The following is a 23,873-nucleotide window of genomic DNA, read 5'->3' as shown; positions in this document are numbered from 1 at the left end:
ATCACAGAATATATAACAGACGGACAATCAGCATCGGCAGAGTGTCTATATCTATAAATATTAACCCGCAACATTCTTCTCTCACTGGTCAACTTCTAGAGAAACAACCATTTGAACGGGACATCAGATTACGGACTCTTCCGAAATTCTTAAGGCTGCACATCATTTCATTCCACCTCTTCCTGTAGAATAACATCACCCAGTACGAGCCTTCCTGAAGTTGCCCTTGTTTGATGAGTTTCGAACATGTTTTTGAACAGGATAGGTTACTCTTTCTTCCACCTGTTCCGGAATGTTTCCACCACCTTCTTCTGTCGTTGAAATTCATTGGATAAATCCTTTTTAACCCGTGGTTCTGGACGTCTGAGTAGTGTTGTGAATCGGTCACCCACAAGGAAGTATGCAGGCCTCAGTGTTTCAGTTCCTCTCCTTTTCGCACAATTACTCTTGAATTTAGTTCTGATTCTGTGCTGACCAGTATTGTCTTAATACTTTCTTCATCCAGCTGCGACCGTCGTAAAACCTTTCTGATGCAGCGTTTGATAGATCCTACCATCCGTTCCCTGAATTGACCTTGCTAGCCATGAGAGCCTGCCACAGCTCCTTTATCTTTATGTGCGTGGAACATAAGGTAGTAGCGTTGTCAGTGTTACCTATGATGGGCACTCCTTAGCTCCCCACAAACCATGAGAAGTCTGGCACTTGACATCTGAGCATAGTTCCAATTGTGGAGCTCGTGTTGTTTTACATCTTAAAACAGCAATACATGCGTTTTCCGTAATATGTTCTTCTCTACGGTATAACGGGCCAGCAATATCAATGACTGTGATATCAAATGGTTTCAATATTGAGTCTCGTTCAGCTGGTATTGCAGCCTCAGTTTCTTGAACGAAGTGAGCTCTCAGAGTATTGCAATGTAGACAGCGGTGTAGAACACGTTTAACTGCCTGTCGAGCTGTTAGAATCCAGAACTCTCAGTTCAACTACCACTAGGTTTACTCCAAGGTGGCGCAGACGAATGTTACTTTGCTGTATCAGTAAACAGGTGAAATGATGCTTTCCATCGAGAAGAATTTGGTGACGTTGGTCTCTGGCTAATTGCGCGAACTGCAGACGTCCAACTAGACGAATAAGACCGTTATCCACAAACAGAGTATGCAGTTCAGTCACAAAATATTGTTATTGAACAACTTGAATCCAGTAAGTGCGCGCTTCGTGCAGGTCTGATTGCTGTCAGTTCCCCGACTGTGCTATTTTCTTCTATTAACTGCCGTTTAAAGCAAAGTACCCATCCTGTGATTCTTAACAGTTTTTGGTTGTTACTATATCATGTAGCTGTTAAATTAGGAATTGTTATTTGTACCATGAAGACGTCATCTGTTAATATTTTTCATTTCTCACGAGGAATGATCTTTTGCCTGTATAAATCGTGATCAGTGTCATCAGCTCTTTGTTAACCAAGCAGACGCTTAGAACCATACAGCAAAATGCTGAAATTTCTCTGCTGTGTATCTCTTGATTGGATCAGCTGGGTTTTCTTAACCGTGGCAGTGTCTCACTGTGATGGATTCGTTAGTCTTTATATTTCGGTAACACATTTTGACACAAAGATCCTCTTTCGACTAACCTCTTCCATCCTGAGTCAGTCCAAAGCGTTGCAGGAATTGCGTCGTAGCTACTTACAGAAGTAATGAAGTAGTCTTGACCCAAGAAGTTATGCTAGAAGTTCCATCTGTGGAAGAAGTATCCTCTTGACGGTAGCTTATCTGTTTTTACTGCAAACTAAATGGACTGATGTGTTTCAAGGATCCACCCTACGTAAAGGACTGATCCTATGGCGTCCCCAGTGCTGTACTACGAAAAGACTTTAAAAAATGGTTGAAATGGCTCTGAGCACTATGGGACTTAACTTCTAAGGTCATCAGTCCCCTAGAACTTAGAACTACTTAAACCTAACTAACCTAAGGACATCACACACATCCATGCCCGAGGCAGGATTCGAACCTGCGACCGTAGCGGTCACGCGGTTCCAGACTGTAGCGCCTTTAACCGCTTGGCCACCCCGGCCGGCAAAGACTTAAAAAAACAGTATTTATAAACAAGAGACATTTAAAAATTGAATAATATATTTTTATCATGTAGCCGTAAAATAATAATTTCTCTATGTAAGTTTCGATTGCAAAGAAATAATTTATGACAAAATGATCTAAAGAGGTGATAAGATACGCTCTTTTGTCAATTTTTTAGTTGTCTTCACTTCTTCTCTTGTCTTGATTGCGTGTAGGCGGACATCTTGCGAGTGCTGGCAAATGTAAGCATATTTGTATGAGTTAAACAGATAATATATTGATTTAATCTTATTGTGCACTTTTAATTTGTAAGAGGTGATCCCGGTTTCATGTCCGCCTTCCTTGAATTAACCTGCATTCAAGTAATTTACAGTTCAACAATCGCAGCGGCCGATGCAGCCAACGACGCCATTACGTGGCGATTTTAACTTATGAAAAATTAGCGGAAGCGAAATACTCGCCCTCTATTAACATAATATTAATTTTTCTTCACAGCTGCACGAAGTTGCAGAAATACGTAGCTTTAAGATTCTAATTTTCAGTACCATAGACGACAGCCAGAGCCAGGACACCGACTACGTGGCAATGGTTAACGGAGGTAAGAAAAAGTATTCTCGCGCGTGTGTGTGCCGCAATTGTAATTAATAGCTAAAGATCTTTTACTTTAAAGTGAGCTGACTAGCCGAGGAAATTAATATGAAAAGTTTATTACATTGTTCAGCTTATATGCTCATGTTTTAAGATTCAGCGCGTCTAACATTCATTAACGTAACAAATAATTTGAGATTAATATTGTTAAAAAGGAGAACTCCAGGAAAGCATTTAATCGTAAATCAAAATTAAATGAAATATCATTTTTAATTAAGGCCCACCACGTAAGTCGACAACAATCAAAAAATAATAATAACAATAATAATATATTAAATTACGACGGCCGACGGACGCGAGAATCCGTAGGCTTTTTCCGATGTAGTGTCTTCAAAAACATTAACCCATCAGGCATATGTATGTGCGGACGTGGTGTCAAAGTAGATATCAACATTTGCCAGCGTTTGATAAGATCGAGAGGTAGGAGCTCGTCTCATTCAATTCCCGTTCACAAAGTTTCCTGGAAAACTATTTTTGTACGGAGGGACACAGGCGACAACAGAGCCAATGGGTCATAGGATATGGCATGCTTCGAAGTAATTCTCGCTTATTGGCAGAACGATCTGTAATATTGTCGATGACGTGGTTGAGAGAAACACTCAGGGTGTCCGTCTGCATGTTCCAATAGACTCGTAGTACCTCTGTTTCTATAGTATTTACACCTTCTGATTGCCATATTTCAATTAGCTGGCTTGAATTTGTGGCCCACTTCGTCACTGGTAGGCTGATTTGTCCCACGCGTGCTGTAAGCTGGTAATGCAAGTTAATCACGGCGTTGTCATGTTCAGCATCAGCTAAAAAGCCATTCATATACATGTTAACTTGAACAAGTAAAGCGGCTCAACGAAAATTTCTTTTAATGTGGCTGCAGGAAGAAACGAGTGCAGGTAAGTCTGAAAGATGGCCGGTTGAAGTGGTAAACAACCCTTTCGTTAGACGTAACTAGTTCCCTGTTGAGCTGTGATCACTTTCTACGAAAAAAAAACTCGTGATGTTTCTTTCCTGTGAAGAACTAACTGTAGAAATGCTTTGTCTGATATCCCTAATTAAGGCTACAGAATATAGAAGGAATCTCAGTAATAGTGGAAGAATGCCAGGGAGTAAATTAGGACCAATTTCTGAAGAGTCCTTCAATGGATGTGTATTCTTTTCGCGCGACGAACTGTTGAATAACATCCTGCTTTTTATGACATGTAACTTTTCCTTTTTTAATGTATGATGTGGCAGATAAAATGTCACTCAATGTCTCTCCAGAAGGGGAGATGTGTTTCTTCTTACTGTACTCCGTAATTTTTTTCTGCTGTGCAGTAAATCTCTTCTCTGCTTGCAGAAGATTATTAGGCACAATAAATGTGTTTTCTGGGAAAAGAAACGGCTCTTCATTTGTCTTCGATGAAAATGGAAATGAAGTCCCATGCTTCTTGACAGAGCGCAGGGGAACGATGCGGGAGACCCGCACCGCCGTACTAGGCAAGGTCCTAATGGAGGTGGTTTGTCATTGCCTTCCTCCGACCGTAATGAGGATGAATGATGATGATGATGATGATGATGAAGACGACCCAAGAACAGCCAGTCATCTCGGGGCAGGTGAAAATCCCTGATTCCTCCGGGAATCGAACCCGGGACCCCGTGCTCGGCATGCGAGAACGGTGCCGCGATAGCACGAGCTGCGAGCTTTGTCGTCGATGCAGAAGGGTTTTGAGAGATCTTGCAACAAGACCAGTTCCCTCGTATTCGGAGTTCTTGTTTCGTCCTCTGTTTCTAAATACAACAAACACCATACAACACTGCCAGTTGCCGAAGCTGTCCCTAAACTGATGTACCCGCTAAGAATCCAACCAAGAAAGGAAGGTACCGGTACAATAGATGATTTTAGTCGAATCGGAGGGGAATCTTAAATGATTTCCCAATAGTAATCTGCTCCGACGTGTCACCCTCTGAGTCCGCTAACTGAAGCCTCTGTGTGTGCCTTAGTTTTCTTATGTCGGAAAGCACAGCTGCGTACACGTAGAATGTGTATGTGCTTTCAAATGCAGTCAAAGACTTCGTGGAATTTGTCTAGACACCTTATAGAGAGAATTCTACGATTCGTTGAAGTAGTGGACGGCATTTTAAAGGCGCTGACAGGTAGGTCGAAAGAGAGTTTGCGGTTCTTAAACCCAACTCATCAGTGAGCAACTTGTAAATGAAACTCGACTGAAAACGCAAGCCAGAACGTAGCGAGTAACTCCTCCGGATCCAATGATCCAAACTCTAGCTGTATGAAGATAAGTAAAATTTGCGCAACTTACTTCGTTTTACTAGTAGGTATCAGATAGATTATATAATGGTAAGACAGAGATTTAGGAACCAGGTTTTAAATTGTAAGACATTTCCTGGGGCAGATGTGGATTCTGACCACAATCTATTGGTTATGAACTGCAGATTGAAACTGAAGAAACTGCAAAAAGGTGGGAATTTAAGGAGATGGGACCTGGATAAACTGAAAGAACCAGAGGTTGTAGAGAGTTTCAGGGAGCGCATAAGGGAACAATTGACAGGAATGGGGGAAAGAAATACAGTAGAAGAAGAATGGGTAGCTCTGAGGGATGAAGTAGTGAAGGCAGCAGAGGATCAAGTAGGTAAAAAGACGAGGGCTAATAGAAATCCTTGGGTAACAGAAGAAATATTGAATTTAATTGATGAAAGGAGAAAATACAAAAATGCAGTAAATGAAGCAGGCAAAAAGGAATACAAACGTCTCAAAAATGATATCGACAGGAAGTGCAAAATGGCTAAGCAGGAATGGCTAGAGGACAAATGTAAGGATGTAGAGGCTTGTCTCACTAGGGGTAAGATAGATACTGCCTACAGGAAAATTAAAGAGACCTTTGGAGAGAAGAGAACCACTTGTATGAATATCAAGAGCTCAGTTGGCAACCCAGTTCTAAGCAAAGAAGGGAAGGCAGAAAGGTGGAAGGAGTATATAGAGGGTTTATACAAGGGCGATGTACTTGAGGACAATATTATGGAATTGGAAGAGGATGTAGGTGAAGACGAAAGGGGAGATAAGATACTGCGTGAAGAGTTTGACAGAGCACTGAAAGACCTGAGTCGAAACAAGGCCCCGGGAGTAGACAACATTCCATTTGAACTACTGATGGCCTCGGGAGAGCCAGTCATGACAAAACTCTACCATCTGGTGAGCACGATGTATGAGACAGGCGAAATACCCTCAGACTTCAAGAAGAATATAATAATTCCAATCCCAAAGAAAGCAGGTGTTGACAGATGTGAAAATTACCGAACTATCAGTTTAATAAGTCACAGCTGCAAAATACTAACGCGAATTCTTTACAGACGAATGGAAAAACTGGTAGAAGCCGACCTCGGGGAAGATCAGTTTGGATTCCGTAGAAATGTTGGAACACGTGAGGCAATACTGACCTTACGACTTATTTTAGAAGAAAGATTAAGAAAAGGCAAACCTACATTTCTAGCATTTGTAGACTTAGAGAAAGCTTTTGACAATGTTAACTGGAATACTCTTTCAAATTCTGAAGGTGGCAGGGGTAAAATACAGGGAGCGAACGGCTATTTACAGTTTGTACAGAAACCAGATGGCAGTTATAAGAGTCGAGGGGCATGAAAGGGAAGCAGTGGTTGGGAAAGGAGTAAGACAGGGTTGTAGCCTCTCCCCAATGTTATTCAATCTGTATATTGAGCAAGCAGTAAAGGAAACAAAAGAAAAATTCGGAGTAGGTATTAAAATTCATGGAGAAGAAGTAAAAACTTTGAGGTTCGCCGATGACATTGTAATTCTGTCAGAGACAGCAAAGGACTTTGAAGAGCAGTTGAACGGAATGGACAGTGTCTTGAAAGAAGGATATAAGATGAACATCAACAAAAGCAAAACGAGGATAATGGAATGTAGTCGAATTAAGTCGGGTGATGCTGAGGGAATTAGATTAGGAAATGAGACACTTAAAGTAGTAAAGGAATTTTGCTATTTAGGGAGTAAAATAACCGATGATGGTCGAAGTAGAGAGGATATAAAATGTAGACTGGCAATGGCAAGGAAAGCGTTTCTCAAGAAGAGGAATTTGTTAACATCGAGTATAGATTTAAGTGTCAGGAAGTCGTTTCTTAAAGTATTTGTCTGGAGTGTAGCCATGTATGGAAGTGAAACATGGACGATAACTAGTTTGGACAAGAAGAGAATAGAAGCTTTCGAAATGTGGTGCTACAGAAGAATGCTGAAGATAAGGTGGGTAGATCACGTAACTAATGAGGAGGTATTGAATAGGATTGGAGAGAAGAGAAGTTTGTGGCACAACTTGACTAGAAGAAGGGATCGGTTGGTAGGACATGTTTTGAGGCATCAAGGGATCACAAATTTAGCATTGGAGGGCAGTGTGGAGGGTAAAAATCGTAGAGGGAGACCAAGAGATGAATACACTAAGCAGATTCAGAAGGATGTAGGTTGCAGTAGATACTGGGAGATGAAGAAGCTTGCACAGGATAGAGTAGCATGGAGAGCTGCATCAAACCAGTCTCAGGACTGAAGACCACAACAACAACAACTTCGTTTTCCCTACTTGCTGAGAATATGAAGTGGAGGTGGCAGTGTTAGTATAGACTGATTTGTGATGACTTTTGTGGCACCTGGAACACAGGATACTTGTTGCAGTTTTTCGGATTATGACCTCGGTTTAGACATACACTGACAGAAAAAAATATCCGACACAATGAAGGAGTTGAGCGAGATAAACAGAAGCTGCTAGGCGTGTTTCTTTGTCTGAAAAATGGTGTCTCTTCAGATATCTAGCCAGTCGCATAAGAGCAGCGCTAGTAGCGCCACAATGAGGATGCAAATCAGGTTTGACGCACTGTAACCCTAACGGTCGTGAGCTTTAGTTACCTTGGAGATTGCACTTAGTGAGTTGATATCAGTCAAGAATGCCTTTAAGACGACGAAGACGCCATTATCAACAACTCACCGAGTCTGGAGTACGTCGTGTATTAGGGCTATGAGAAGCTGAATGTTCCTTCCGTAATATTTCAGAAAGGCTCGGCAGGAATGTAGCCTCTGTACATGATTGCAAGCAGTGGTGGCCACGGGAAGGTACGGTCGCAGGCTCTGGATGGCCACGTGGCACTATCAACGGGGAAGACCGTTGTGTTCGGCTGTGGCGTATGTTACTGTATCTGCAGCAGGAATTCGAGCAGCAACCGGCCACACTGTGACACAACGAACTGTTACGAATCCGTTGCTTCAAGGACAGCTCCGAGCCAGAGCCCTGTAGCGTGCTATCCAGTGACACCAAACCACCGCCATTTGCGACTTTTGTGGTATCAAGCAGGAACTCATTACAGGGCGGGGGGGGGGGGGAGGAGGTCTGTTGTATTTTGTGATACAAGCCAGTTCTAACTCGGCGCCAGTGATGGCCGCGTGTTAGAAGAGGCCCTTACTACCAACCTATCTGCATGCTAGACACACTGGACATGCGCCTGGAGTCATGGTCAGGGTGCGCATACGTATAACAGCAGGAGCACTCTCGTGGCAATCCACGCATCCTGATCACAAATTTGTGCTACACTCTGGAGATTCGACCTGTTGTGCTGCCATTCATGAACAACATTCCAGGGGGTGTTTACAGCAGGATAATGCTCGCTCACATACTGCTGTTTTAACCTGGCGTGCTCAACAGAATGTCGATAAGTTGCCCTTGCCTCCTAGATCACCATATTATTATTAACCAGTATTAACCATCCCTGTATTGACCGATCAAATGCAACAGATATGGAACTCCGTCAAACAAACTGATATCCGGCCGCTGTACGACAAAATGCATCCACGTTTGCATGCTTACATTCAGCAGTCTGACAGTTATACCGGTTATTAAAGTACCAGAAATTCTCACTTTAGGTGGCTTTTCTCGTGGTTACATTAACCTTTGAACTTGCAACTTCAATCACTTAAATATGTCACCTAGACAAAGGTATTCCCAAAATCTCATTAATCTACATTAATTATTTCTTGGTGTCTGGATTATTTCCATAAGTATATAAAATAACCATTGTCTTGCCATCTGCACGAACGGTTTGACGACGTTTGCAGCAGTATGGACTATCAGCTCGGAGACCATGGTTGATGTTACCCTTGACGCTGCATCACAGAGAGGAGCGCCTGCGATGGTGTACTCAATGACGAACCTGGGTGCACCAATGTAAAACGTCATTTTTTCGGATGAATCCAGGTTCTGTTTACAGCATCATGATGGTCGCATCGGTGTTTGGCGACATCGCGGTGAACGCACATTGGAAGTGTGTATTCGTCATCGCCATACTGGCGTATCACCCGGCGTGATGGTACGGGGTGCCATTGGATACACGTCTCGGTCACCTCTTGTTCGCATTGACGGCACTTTGAACAGTGGACGTTACATTTCAGATGTGTTAGGAACCGTGGCTCTACCCTTCATTCGATCCCTGCGAAGCCTCACATTTCAGCAGGATAATGCACTACCGCATGTTGCAGGTCCTGTACGGTCCATTCTGGATACAGAAAATGTTCGACTGCTGCTCTGGTCAACACATTCTCCAGATCTCTCACCAATTGAAAACTGTGGTAACGTGTTGAAGCTGCATCGGCAGCTGTACCTGTACAAGCCATCCAAGCTCTGTTTGACTCAATGCTCAGGCGTATCAAGGCCGTTATTACGGCCAGAGGTGGTTGTTCTAGGTACTGTTTTCTCAGGATCTATGCACCCAAACTAAGTGAAAATGTAATCACATGTCAGTTCTAGTATAACATATTTGTCCAATGAATACCCGTTTATCAGCTGCATTTCTTCTTGGTATAGCAGTTTTAATGGTCAGTAGTGTACAAGAGTAAAGCAAAGATAATGGAATGTAGTCAGGTGATACTGAGGCAGTTAAATTAGCGAAGGAGACACTACAAATAGTAAATGAGTCTTGCTATTTGTCCAGGAGTAGCACTATCAAGGAAAGCGGCTCGGAAAATGAGAAATACGTTGACATCGAACACAAATTTAAGCGTTGGGATTTTTTTTCCCGAACATATCTACCTCGAGTGCAGCCCTGAAAAGAAGTGAAACGTGGACGATAAACGTTTCAGACAAAAAGATAACAGAGACCTTTGAAATGTGGTACTACAAAGAATCACTAATGAAGAGATAAGTAATCGAGTTCGTGAGAGAAGAAATTTTTAGTACAGATCGACTAAAAGAAGGAATCCGTTTATGGAACACATCCTGCAGCATCTAGATATTCTCATTTAAGTAATGGAAGGAAACATGGCGTAACAGTTTGTAACCTCCCCCTCACTTATCGACCTTAATGACAGTGAAAAATTAAACCGCGTGTACCTAATGGAAATTTGGGAAAAGCAATCGTCACCGAGGTTAATTTGTCGGTAAAGAGGGAGGAAAGGGTTACATCTAAATGAAAGCAAAAATGCTAATGAAACTGGTGGAAATTAATTTTGAAATAGGGATAAACTTAATAAAGGAAGTAAATGTGCGGCCGTTACGTTAACAATCAACTAGCGGTAATTAGATATTTGAGATTTGGGGGAAATTACGGTCGGCAGTCCTAAGGACAATTACTATAGTAACTGAAAAAGAAAGATTGTTACACATATAATTAGCAGTAGATGCGTGGCAACTGAAGGTTGACAAGTGTAGTGTGAAAACTGAAAGTTTGTCAGAAGTAATAAATTTCGCCACACTCTGACTCAATTTAGCAAAAGAATTAATAAAACCGGAAAATCGAAAGTTAATTTAGTGACTGAAGTTAATAGTGAGCTTTCTTTCTGAAGCACATCGAAATTCAGTAAAATACGGTTAGTCTTGGACTACCTCAACAATCATTTCAAAAGCTACTTGAATCTACGCAATTTAGAAATAAGAGATTTAACTTTGAACTTGAATTAAATGATTCTGAACAATTAACAATAGTAAAATGTAGTACGTACCAAGCTGAGCTGCAGTCACAGGTAAGCCAAAATATGGTAACAAAACTAGCACTCTTAATTTGTGCTTGTGTAATCTAAGTATTGTAGCCAGCTATGAATACTTTAACTGAACTTTGAAATTAAAGTAGTGAAATGATATGATTCTGGCGTTTGAATTTCAACGACACTCGGGTTCATTCCGGAAAAGGAAGGGACCCTGCCTGGTAATGCAATTGGGACAATGAGCAACAAAGGTTCATGCTAAGTAGCTGTAATTTTGTGATGCAACAATTTTAAAAGTTGGAAAAGCTGAGGTCTGCCATACAGATCTAAAACTTTACGTGCTTCCAGTCTTCCTTGTTGGTTGATTGAAGGTTTGAAGCCGTCGATCGAGGAGGTGGCGACAGTCACTCATTGTCGGCCGTCGCTGTTGCAGAAGCTGGATGTTGGCGCGCCTTCTTCTCGACACAGTCACCAGACGAAACGGGCTCTTGATGTGCGCCAGCTAATGCTTCCCGTCCGCGACACCATGTCAGAAACTATCATCGCAAGTCGAGCGCAATTACATGCTGCCAAACCCCGAAAGCGCGGCAACTCGCGGGAGCTTCACACAACACACCTGCTCCACTCGCTACTCCACCCAGACTCCCTCTGCCCGCGCTCCACGCGGCAGAGTTAACACTACGAAAGATCCTCAACACTTTGGTTCTCCACACGACCTATCGATGTATCCGTTCGATAGCAGTTTTCCCTAGGCAAGACCCAGCGTAAAAATACAAATAATATTTACGAAACAAACCAATTATACATCGACATAAATGCATAAATATATATATATATACAAATAGTAAAACAATTACAATATACGAAGACACAGAAATGTTATATATTCAGGTAACAAAAATAAGGAAAACAAATTTATAGTACAATAGATGGAAATAGGAGGATATGCATTTCCGGCGTTACAAGTTGCAGAGGGAGACTAATGCAATAAGCTTGATTAAATGGATATACACTGTAGTACTGTGATGAAGAGGCTTGCACAGGAGAGCTAACCAGTATCTGGACTTATGATTAAGTGTTCCAACGGACTTAGTCGACTTGGGTGTCACGTTCCTTTACCAGGAATAGAGTTGTCAAAATTGACGTCGGATCTGATGCGAGAATATGGAGCAGATGATTTATCTGCATAAGGGGCGACCAAGATTTCGGCTCGTCGGCTGTGGCCTGGCACTAGTGCCGTAGCGCTCAGCATCGCTACACATTTTCCCCACCGTCACGCCACGCTACTTGAGCAGGAGGAGAGGGGACATTTAAATGGCACTAGTCGCAATGGGAATTACATTGCAGCTCAGTAAGTTACATCTGCACATGCACATGGTGTTGTCAAATGGAATGGCAAACAGTCTCGAAAACACATGTAGGATTGATAGTGTCCTCAATACGTTTAGGAAGCTATCCTTGTAATTCTTTCAAGGACACAATGAGTTCTTCAATCCTCGCGTTTTCTTTAACGCCAGTCAGCTTAGGAAACTGGATTGTGTTTGTCAGAATGCCCCCCTTCTACAACGTGGTATTCATTTTAAACGCAACCCCATCAAATCAGAAAGAAGTTGTTTTACACCTTGCAATATCTTTCTGTGGACAGCGTGCAGCCAAGCCCACTTAAAATGCGAGGTCCACGATCCATTCCGGGTGTTCTAATTTCCGTTACTGCACTACTTTTTCCTTCACAAATTCAACAACAGCGAGTTTTAATCTAAAAGTCGTTTCGCACATGCCCCCTGACTTAACCAAAGTACTCTGGAGTTATGTATAGAATCTCATTCTGTCCGTTCTTATCAATGTAAGACTATTGCAATTGACAGTGGAATAGTGCGTGTGATTTCAAAAATTTACGTTTCATACTACCAGTATCTTCATGTGCTGCATGCCAGAAAATTTAGCACAAACTGCTTCTTGATATACTAGAAAAGAGAGTCCTGTATGTTTATCGTTGTAATTTTTTGCCCTTTCATTGTCAACCAAATATTTAAATTCTTTGTGCGTGGTATTGTAGTATCGTTTCATAGGAGACTACAGGTACCTCGTCACTTAGACGACTGCAAAATATATATGGAGAAGTCTCAGCAGGCCGGTGTGACCGAGCGGTTCTGGGCGCTTCAGTCTGGGACCGCGCGACCGCAACGGTCGCAGGTTCGAATCCTGCATCGGGCATGAATGTGTTTGACGACCTTAGGTTAGTTAGGCTTAAGTATTTCTAAGTTCTAGGGGACTGATGACCTCAGATGTTACGTCCCATAGTCCTCAGAGCCATTTGAGCCAGTTTTTTGAGATTCCCATTCATTTTTGAAGGGTTATGACGATAGATCTCTAGCTTCCTCTTTTCGTGCAGACATCCACTAGACTTGAGAGAGTACTTCATACCACGAACAACTAGCGAAAGGTAAACAAAACTGATACCACGATTACGCCAAAATGAAAACAGTTGTGCTGACCGAAAATTGCCACATCGCAGTGCTAAATAAAATGTCGCGCTGTACCGGGTACTTTCGGGAAGGAAGGAGCAAAGCCGAAATAGATAGTCTTGTCCCACACGCAGCCCGCACACCCGGCCCAAGTGAAGTTTGGCACGCCGTGGTCGGCCCTGGTCTACATGTTCTGAAGCGCCTACACACTACTGGTGCTCTTTGCAGCTACACCATTGTGGGTACCACGAGTCGAAACCTAATGAGATGCTCCATCCACAGGTATGTCTCACTTTTCTGTAGATATTGTACTTTTCGTGCAGCCATCTCCTGCAATAACACTTGTACATATGACTAATGTTGTATTATGTCATGTTACATAATGCTTTGTGAAGTTACACCACGTGTTTGACATTCGAGTTATTTACAAGCTGCCTCATAAGGAATCACGTGGTCCTTGTCTCAAATCCATAGGTACTGTGTTACATATAAGTACTAGCGGTGTACTCGTGTTGCGTTTCCAAAACCTGGCCTAAACATTCGTGACAAGAGGATAGTTTGTACAAGTTGATTTTTTGCGTGCCGTGATTTGTAGGCAAAGCGTTTCACTCGGCTGTTGTTTAATTCGCTTCGGTATTTGAAACTTGTGGCAGATAAATTATTACGTGGAATCGACACTCTTTCTAGGCAACTATAGGTTTGTTTCAGAACTGCAAATAAATCGTTGATTTTTTTTTGTGGTTTTAGGGCGCACAACTTCAATGGTCATTAGCGCCCTGACTACTCTAAGAATGCACCGCGAGGCACAAGTTGACAACAACAACTAAAAGGGAAAACACGATAAAAGACAGACTGACAGGCATAGGATTAAAAAACAACATCATCAAATGTCCTTAGCGAGGTTTGTCAAATTGATAAAACAAAGAACACGAGCAGCTGCTCGTGGGACATCCGCTAAAGTGGCATCGAAAGTATTAGGCAGGTTAAGATCGAGGCGCAGTGTGTTAAGATCTGGACAGGACATTAAAATGTGTCTAACCGTCAGCAAGTGCCCACATGGGCAGAACGGCGCCGGCGCAGCCGTCAGCAGATGGCGATGGCTGAACCGGCAGTGTCCAATTCTTAACCGGGCTAAGATGACCTCCTCCCGCCAAGAAGGGCGTGAGGAGGACGTCCAAGCCACGGGAAGAGGTTTTAAGGCCCGAAGCTTGTTGTCGGTAAGTGCAGCCCAATCGGCATGCCACAGCGACACTATGCGCCGACAAATGACCCTGCTAAAATCGGACGAAGGGACACAACAAGAAGCTGTCCGAGGCTGGAGGACCGCAGCCTTGGCCGCGGCATCTGCAGCTTCGTTCCCAGGGATACCGACATGGCCAGGAACCCACATAAAGCTAACCGGAGAACCGACGTCCACCAGCTGCTGAAGAGAGCGTTGGATCCGGTGTACGAAAGGGTGAACCGGGTACGGATCACTGAGGCTCTGGATGGCGCTCAGGGAATCTGAGCAGATGACATAAGCAGAATGTCGGTGGCGGCAGATGTAAAGAACAGCCTGGTAGAGGGCAAAGAGCTCAGCTGTGAAGACCGAATAATGGCCATGGAGCCGGTATTTGAAACTTTGTGCCCCGACAATAAAGGAACACCCGACCCCGTCATTGGTCTTAGAGCCATCTGTATAAATGAAAGTCATGTTGATGAACTTCGAACGAAGTTCCAAAAAACGGGAGTGGTAGACCGAACCGGGGGTGACCTCTTTTGGGAGCGAGCTGAGGTCAAGGTGAACGCAGACCTGAGCCTGGAGCCAAGGTGGCGTGTGGCTCTCGCCCACTCGAAAGGTTGCAGGGAGTGAAAAATTAAGGTGTTGAAGGAGGCGACGAAAGCGAACTCCAGGGGGTAGCAGGGCAGAGACATACAACCCGTATTGACGGTCAAGAGAGTCGTCAAAAAAGGAACGATAAGACGGATGGTCGGGCATTGACAGTAGCCGACAGGCATACCGACAAAGCAGTATATCGCGCCGGTATGTGAGTGGCAATTCGCCAGCGTCAGCATGAAGACTCTCTACGGGACTGGTATAAAATGCTCCGATCGCAAGTCGTAAACCCCGATGTTGTATGGAGTTGAGACGGCGTAAGATGGATGGCCGTGCAGAGGAGTATACGAAGCTCCCATAATCCAGCTTGGAGCGGACGATCGACCGATATAAACGAAGTAGGACGGTTCGATCCGCTCCCCACGACATACCACTGAGAACACGGAGGACATTTAAAGAACGGGTACAACGGGCGGCCAAATATGACACATCTCGAGACCAGCTAAGTTTCCTGTCAAAGGTAAGGCCTAAAAATAGATCGTTGAGTAATCTGTGCGTGCTTTTGTTAATCTGTACGTGAATGGGATCTCACGGCAAAATATATCTCCTATTGAGGTTAAAATATTGTTATAGACTTTGAAACCTCCCCTTAGAAAAATTTATGAATGTTTATCAGCACAAACATCTTACATCATTTGATTTTCAAACAGCTGAGCAAAACTGAACGTACTCAGACATTTCTCTCTTTACTTATTCTGATCATCACTAAACTGACACACAATATTTTTAGCGCAACGCAATCTGACTTTCAATAATCCCTACAAAAAATGGCCCTGACTAACAATAACCTATAACTTTCATGAATCACTTACCTCACAAAAATCTTCGTTACTCGAACTACTGCAATAGAGCGAGCGCCAATACTGCCAGCTAAATAAAAGATTCTAACTACTGAAGGCAATAACTACTGATAGGCATACTTATCAAATGAAAGATTTTGATAGAGGACAAACAATGTATTTACCTTAATAGTGTTCAAAAGTCATAATTTATGTACCAGCTCATGACATCCAGCCTTACAAATTTACTGTCTCTGATGGACACACGTCCAGATCATCCGCTCTCAATACTCTGCCATCTCTCTCCCCACATCCACCACTGCTGGCTGCTCACCTCCAACTGCGCAACGCTACGCACTGTTTGCATCCAACAGCCCAACACTACAATAGCAAAAATTCCAACAATGCAAACCAGCCACCGACTGCACACAGCACAGTCAGTGATTTTCATACAGAGCGCTACGTGGCATTACCAATATAAAAACCTAAACAGCCTACTTACAACTTTTGCCTGTTCTGTTCACATTTAGTCTCAATCAATGAAAAATTATTTTTGAAAAATTTTGTCTAGAAGCTGTGGCTGAAATATTGATTATATTCGAATTTCGCAAAGTCTGTCGGTCTCACCTACATCACTTCTTCTTAGTGATCCCTTCTATCATTCAAGTACACATCTTGTCCCTTTTAAAGCACTTCAAAACGCTGTATACTTTACTTTTTCATTTAATTATTAAGGTCTGAAACTGACTACATTTAGAGCCATTCTGGCGCGTATTACTGCAGGATATAACTTAAGTGTTCATTGCATGTCCCCTCAGATTTATAAAGGATTAAATATTGTTTGATCCATTCTTCTTTATTCTTTCTGATTGGTCAAATAGCAGTAACATCGATTTCTTTCACCTTTTTGCATGTGTGGTTCTGTGTGTTGAATGGGCTTGTGAGAAAGTACACGTTAACAGTCATATACTACTATTCCACTGGGTAGCGTTCCTGTTGAGAAATGCATAAATTTAAATTCTTTTTAATTTCGTGTGTGGGCTAATTAGCGATTACAAGCAACGAAGGACAAATGGTAATTTACAACGAATCGCCCAGTAATGCCACTAAGCTGCTAACCTTGCACTGTGGACATACGCCCCATATTAGCGTTTGCTTTCGAGGCGTTCTCCACACCGTCAGCCGCCGCGACTCCCGTTCGATTCCCAGGGCGCCCTGGGCGCGCGGCGCTACACTGCCCTGTGTGACGCGTTGCGGGTAGCCTAATACGTGTCCGGACGGCGCACAGCGAGCCGTGCTGACTGCGGCCACGCAATTACCCATTCGCCAGGCGGCATCAATCATTCATGCAGCCAATCGGCGAGCTGCCAGCCGCTGCCACAACATTTACACAGCCGGCGACCGTCGCAGGTCCGCCGCGGCACCAGCTGGCGCCACATGGACCGCCGCGACACGACGCGGGACAATGCGAGAGCGCGCGCTGCTCGTCCTGACTCGTTCCCGCGACAGCAGACTGCCGTGAATACATTCGTTACTGCCGACTTACTCTGTTCTTCATGATTTACATCATCCAAATGCTTTGGAAGTACTTTACTTAACCCATTCTCATTTTTCTGTATAGTTCGGGCTTTTTTTTCCAAAGAATCACTCATTGAGCTATTCAGTTACGCTTCTCGTGTGGGTTAACTTCCATGAAATAAGTACAGAGCACTCATAAGTTTTATTTTACGAATTCAAAAAAAAAAAAAAAAAAAGAAGAAAGAAAGAAGAAAAAACACGAGCAAATGAATAGACAGACACAATGGCTATTCATAAATTAATCTCCGACTGTCTATTAAAAATTAGATGCTCGTAACTCTATGGCACTTGCTTGATTTGGAAAGAAGACTTTGAGGATCATGTCACCGCTCTGTTGCGTTCGTTAGTGTGTAAAAAGCAAACGATTGCAATGGATGGTGTTATTGCGTCTCCCGCCAGTGGGGTCACACTGCGAGTAGACAATAATATGCAAAGACCAGAAACACATGCATTATTGTGCCTTATGCGGTGTAAGAAAACCATTGACATTAAAAACAACGTTCAGTCCTCTCTGAACAGATAAGCAAAGGACCTGTGTGGCTTTCAAGAGAATATTATACCATTTTTCCTGGAAAACGGTGGCAACTTCACGTAACAATGGTGGAGGTGGGCCGGCCGCGGTGGCGGAGCGGTTCTAGGCGCTTCAGTTCGGAACCGAGCGACTGCTACGGTCGCAGGTTCGAATCCAGGCTCGGGCATGGATGTATGTGATGTCCTTAGGTTGGTTAGGTTTAAATAGTTCTATGTTCTAGGGGACTGAAGACCTCAGATGTTAAGTCCCATAGTGCTCAGAGCCATTTGAACCATTTGATTTGGTGGTGGTGGATAGCGATTAAACACCTTCTTCCCCAAAGTGTACCACAAAGACTCAGTAATACTGAGATCTGGTGACAATGGTGACCAGGGATATGTGGCAACGCATCCTCGTGCTCACAACAGCAGTCTTGGACGATGCGAGATGGTTGAATAGGGTCCCTATCTTCTTGAAACTTAGCGTCGTCATTAGGGAGCAAAGGTTGTACCATGAGATGAATCTGATCACCCAGAATTGTCAGATAACCCTTGTAGAGCAACCATGTGGGTATTACGATGTGGTTGCCCCTAATCAATACCAAACAACTGCCATCTTTCACGCGTGAGACGTAAACTCAGGCAGAAGTTGGAAACAGTGTGAAACAAGATTCAGCCGCCTAAATGTGCTTTTTTCCGTTGCTCAATAGTCCACGTCTTTTGGCTTTGGTACCACGATTTCCGGTTGCTGACATTTACAACACTTATGAGTTGTTTCGTGATTCCACCTCGACAGCCGGCCGGTGTGACAGAGCGGTTCTAGGCGCTACAGTCTGGAACCGCGCGACCGCTACGTTCGCAGATTCGAATCCTGCCTCGGTCATGGATGTGTGTGATGTCCTTAGGTTAGTTAGGTTTAAGTAGTTCTAAGTTCTAGGGGACTGATGACCTCAGGAGTTAAGTCCCATAGTGCTCAGAGACATTTGAACCATTGGAATCAAAATAATCCATGATAGACGATGCAAGAAGGACATAAACAGCCGACTAGCGCAGTCGAGGAGCGCATTCCTGACTAAGAGATGTCTACTGATATACAACATAGGCCTTAGTTTGAGGAAGAAATTTCTTAGAAGTATGTTTGGAGCGCTGCATTGTATCGTAGATAGTTATGGGCAGTGAGAAAATCGGAGAAGAAGAGAATCGAAGCGTTTGAGACGTGATGCTACAGAATAACATTGAAAATCAGGTGGACTGATAATATGAGCAATGAGGAGGTTCATCGCAGAATAGGCGAAGAAAGGAAAATGTTGAAAAGACTGACAAGAAGAAGGTAGGACTCGTGGTAATACATCGGGCAAGAACCCCCATGGTACTCCAGGGATCCATAGAGGATAGAAACTGTGGAGGAAGGCAGATTTGCAGTACATACAACAAATAATTGAGAATGTAGGTTGCAAGTTAGTTAGTGACATGTCCAATGGTGCACTTGCACTATAAATTGTAATGTTGTGGAACGAGTCATTTTACACACACATCGCAACTTCATTTTAAATATACCTACATGCTGAGAGTGCCACTCTGAGGTGAAGTTAGCGTAGGAGAGGAAATCGTGGCGGGCCGCATCGAAGCAGTCAGAAGACTGAAGATTAAAAATATAAAATATATAATGTTTATTCAGTTCGAATGCCATTTCACTGGAAGAAAAGTACCAAATGAGAACTGATTTATTTCGACCGTGACGACCTGTCTTAACTATAATCTAGCGCCCTCAGTTTGCCTGTGGTAGTAGGTTGTAACAGAAATGTAAGATTTTTTGTTACTATTTTTATGTGCATTAAACATCCTCGGATTTCTTGCAGCGTCAAATCTGGGTAAAATCCAAAACTTTTTACGATTACCACCATTGTCTTTCTCAGGAGCTCCACATTAGATAGTATAACGTCCAGTCACAAATCAAGACATTGGCCCTCCGGACTACGAAGATGTTGGTAACCGTCGAAAGATTTGGGTTTTACGGAGATTTGATGTGCAAGGTATACGAAAATGTTTACCAAGACACTTCGTTCTACTCTTATTGTACACTTGCTCAAATTGCTACTGTTAACGGTTTTGCCCGTTTTTCTGAAGCTAGCGAGCAGTATTAACTGAAAGTGCTAATAGCCCCTTAATGAGCTATAATACTCTGCATATTAGAAGATTAATTTAAAAAGACTGGTTTACATACTATCAGAAGCAGTTTGGTGCAGGATACTTTATCTTTACTGAATGATAAAGAGATTCACTGATATTAAAAGTAGACACACAACTGTGGAAGTAGTTTCTGAAACCATGTGTCAGGAGTTTAGCGTTACTGAAGACGGTAACGAAGCTCTGCAAAACCTCTGGGAAGAAATTATAGCTTTTGTAACGTGATGCTCCAGCGGTGTATATACACTACTGGAAATGGAAAAATGAACACATTGACACCGGTGTGTCAGACCCACCATACTTGCTCCGGACACTGCGAGAGGGCTGTACAAGCAATGATCACACGCACGGCACAGCGGACACACCAGGAACCGCGGTGTTGGCCGTCGAATGGCGCTAGCTGCGCAGCATTTGTGCACCGCCGCCGTCAGTGTCAGCCAGTTTGCCGTGGCATACGGAGCTCCATCGCAGTCTTTAACACTGGTAGCATGCTGCGACAGCGTGGACGTGAACCGTATGTGCAGTTGACGGACTTTGAGCGAGGGCCTATAGTGGGCATGCGGGAGGCCGGGTGGACGTACCGCCGAATTGCTCAACACGTGGGGCGTGAGGTCTCCACAGTACATTGATGTTGTCGCCAGTGGTCGGCGGAAGGTGCACGTGCTCGTCGACCTGGGACCGGACCGCAGCGACGCACGGATGCACGCCAAGACCGTAGGATCCTACGCAGTGCCGTAGGGGACCGCACCGCCACTTCCCAGCAAATTAGGGACACTGTTGCTCCTGGGGTATCGGGGAGGACCATTCGCAACCGTCTCCATGAAGCTGGGCTACGGTCCCGCACACCGTTAGGCCGTCTTCCGCTCACGCCCCAACATCGTGCAGCCCGCCTCCAGTGGTGTCGCGACAGGCGTGAATGGAGGGACGAATGGAGACGTGTCGTCTTCAGCGATGAGAGTCGCTTCTGCCTTGGTGCCAATGATGGTCGTATGCGTGTTTGGCGCCGTGCAGGTGAGCGCCACAATCAGGACTGCATACGACCGAGGCACACAGGGCCAACACCCGGCATCATGGTGTGGGGAGCGATCTCCTACACTGGCCGTACACCACTGGTGATCGTCGAGGGGACACTGAATAGTGCACGGTACATCCAAACCGTCATCGAACCCATCGTTCTACCATTCCTAGACCGGCAAGGGAACTTGCTGTTCCAACAGGACAATGCACGTCCGCATGTATCCCGTGCCACCCAACGTGCTCTAGAAGGTGTAAGTCAACTACCCTGGCCAGCAAGATCTCCGGATCTGTCCCCCATTGAGCATGTTTGGGACTGGATGAAGCGTCGTCTCACGCGGTCTGCACGTCCACCACGAACGCTGGTACAACTGAGGCGCCAGGTGGAAATGGCATGGCAAGCCGTTCCACAGGACTACATCCAGCATCTCTACGATTGTCTCCATGGGAGAATAGCAGCCTGCATTGCTGCGAAAGGTGGATATACACTGTACTAGTGCCGACATTGTGCATGCTCTGTTGCCTGTGTCTATGTGCCTGTGGTTCTGTCAGTGTGATCATGCGATGTATCTGACCCCAGGAATGTGTCAATAAAGTTTCCCCTTCCTGGGACAATGAATTCACGGTGTTCTTATTTCAATTTCCAGGAGTGTAGTTGAGTGGAATCATGAACTAGGACATGAAGAGGCTCTCGAGTAAGTAAGGGTATGGAGAACTCCTAGGGTACGACGAGCGAGATAACTTGTAAAGTGTCCAGAAACATGGTAGTAGAAGGGACAGGGGAGTGGAAACATTGCCGGGATGGAAAAAAATCATAGTATGTGACACAAGTTACCAAGACAACGATTTACTGTGTACACAGAGCTGAACAGATATACACAGAACAAGAAAAGTTGCAAAACAGCATAACACCATTTGAAGGACTGAATGATTTTGAAATTAATCGAAAAATTCGCCGTCAATGTGCTGGTCTGTAGTTAGAAGCGAACCAAGTCATGTAGATTCTTGTCGTCAAAATCAATGATGAAGATAATGTCTGCTTCTACGGCTATCCCCTCCCCGACTCATCAGACCAGTTACTTTTGCTATATTATGATGAAGTATGGTGGAAGATTTAAAGGTCATCTAAGTTACTTAACAATGAGTGACATAAAACTGTACCGAAAGAAGAGGCAGCTAATGTTTTCTTGCTCTCCTGCCAGTTCCTGGTGTTTACGTGCACCTCATGACTGTAAATGAATGTTGGGTGTTCCGTTATAACCCCGAGACCAAAACCGGAACAACAAAGCATACTAAATATTATTATTACACAGATGTCATAGACTGTTGAAGTTTTCCGGATGGTTCGGTGTAACAACCAGATCTTCAAGGCGTATTATCACCATATTCTCCTGACGAGAACGCTGCACGACAACTGTCTGCACAACTTCACAGAACACAGTGTTGCAAGCAGCTATTTCGGATTATGAAATTTTGCCACCCATTTCCTGGTCACCCGACCTGACACGCGCTATCTTCCTACTCTCCCTCGTGAGTTCCTGGATCTACATCTAAAAGATGGGGAAGGTGAAACAGTTTTTCAGTAGCCAAAGTGAGAATAGGCTCTCCACCACCTTATCCTCTGGTGAGAGAAATATCACTGTTTGCTGAATGTGTGGAGAAGGACTAACTCCGACACAAACTCTTGAGCACAAATGTTTTTTATCTCCATAGTAACAACTTCATGGCTACCAACAGTATTGAGACCTGGTACCAAGGAAGGCAGGATTGGATTACGATTGTGGACGGGGGCGTAATCAATTTCTGTTGATTAGTTTATTTTTCAATGAGATACACTTTATTTGGAAACAACAACAAATAAAAGGTGACAAACTAAGAAGTGTTCCACGACTGAAGGCCTCAATGGCAAATTCAAAACTATTTCTCGGCTGAAGTCCACAATTGTGATAATTTAAAACTGTTTCGCTGCTGAAGGCCTTAATAGCAATCTTAAGAACCAGTTAAACTACTTCAACCTGCAATTACAGTTATTAAAATGTTTTTAAAAGAACAATCATCAAAATGTCACTGCTAGAATACAATTGTCTAATTAAAATTTTGTAGACAAGTAACACCCACGGCTGAAGGCCTTAATGACAAAAAATTCATCTATTTCTCAGCTGAAGGCCCCAATTGTAATAATTTAAATACTATTTCACTCCTGAAGGCCTGACTAGCAATCCTTTAAGAACCAGTTGAAATTACAGTTATTAAATTAAAAAAAAATTATCAAATCTGACCAAACCAAGGAGAGGGGGAGAGGGGGGGGGGCGCAGACGTTGCTCCAAGGATCGGCTTGGGAAAGTCCCTCAAAACTTCGCAAGGTAGCCAAGAGTTGCATTCACTTCACGAGATGGTAACTGGGACTAGTGGCAGTTTAAATGCATGACCATTAATCATTTACCGAATCTACCTAACGTCCGATGACCAGTGCAACGATGGAATAACAAAAAATGGTTCAAATGGCTCTGAGCACTATGGGATTTAACTGCTACGGTCATCAGTCCCCTAGAACTTAGAACTACTTAAACCTAACTAAGCTAAGGACAGCACACAACACCCAGCCATCACGAGGCAGAAAAAATCCCTGACCCCGCCGGGAATCGAACCCGGGATCCCGGGCGTGGGAAGCGAGAACGCTACCGCACGACCACGAGATGGAATAACACATCCAAGCCAGAACCAGTGGTCAGCACTACGTCTTCAGACTCTGGTGTTTAGAGCATCTAGAAGCAGAAAGGGACCACT

The sequence above is a fragment of the Schistocerca cancellata genome, chromosome 3 (genome assembly GCF_023864275.1).
Source record: "Schistocerca cancellata isolate TAMUIC-IGC-003103 chromosome 3, iqSchCanc2.1, whole genome shotgun sequence".
Lineage (NCBI taxonomy): Eukaryota > Metazoa > Arthropoda > Insecta > Orthoptera > Acrididae > Schistocerca > Schistocerca cancellata.
Note: the sequence above shows the minus strand (reverse complement) of the source record.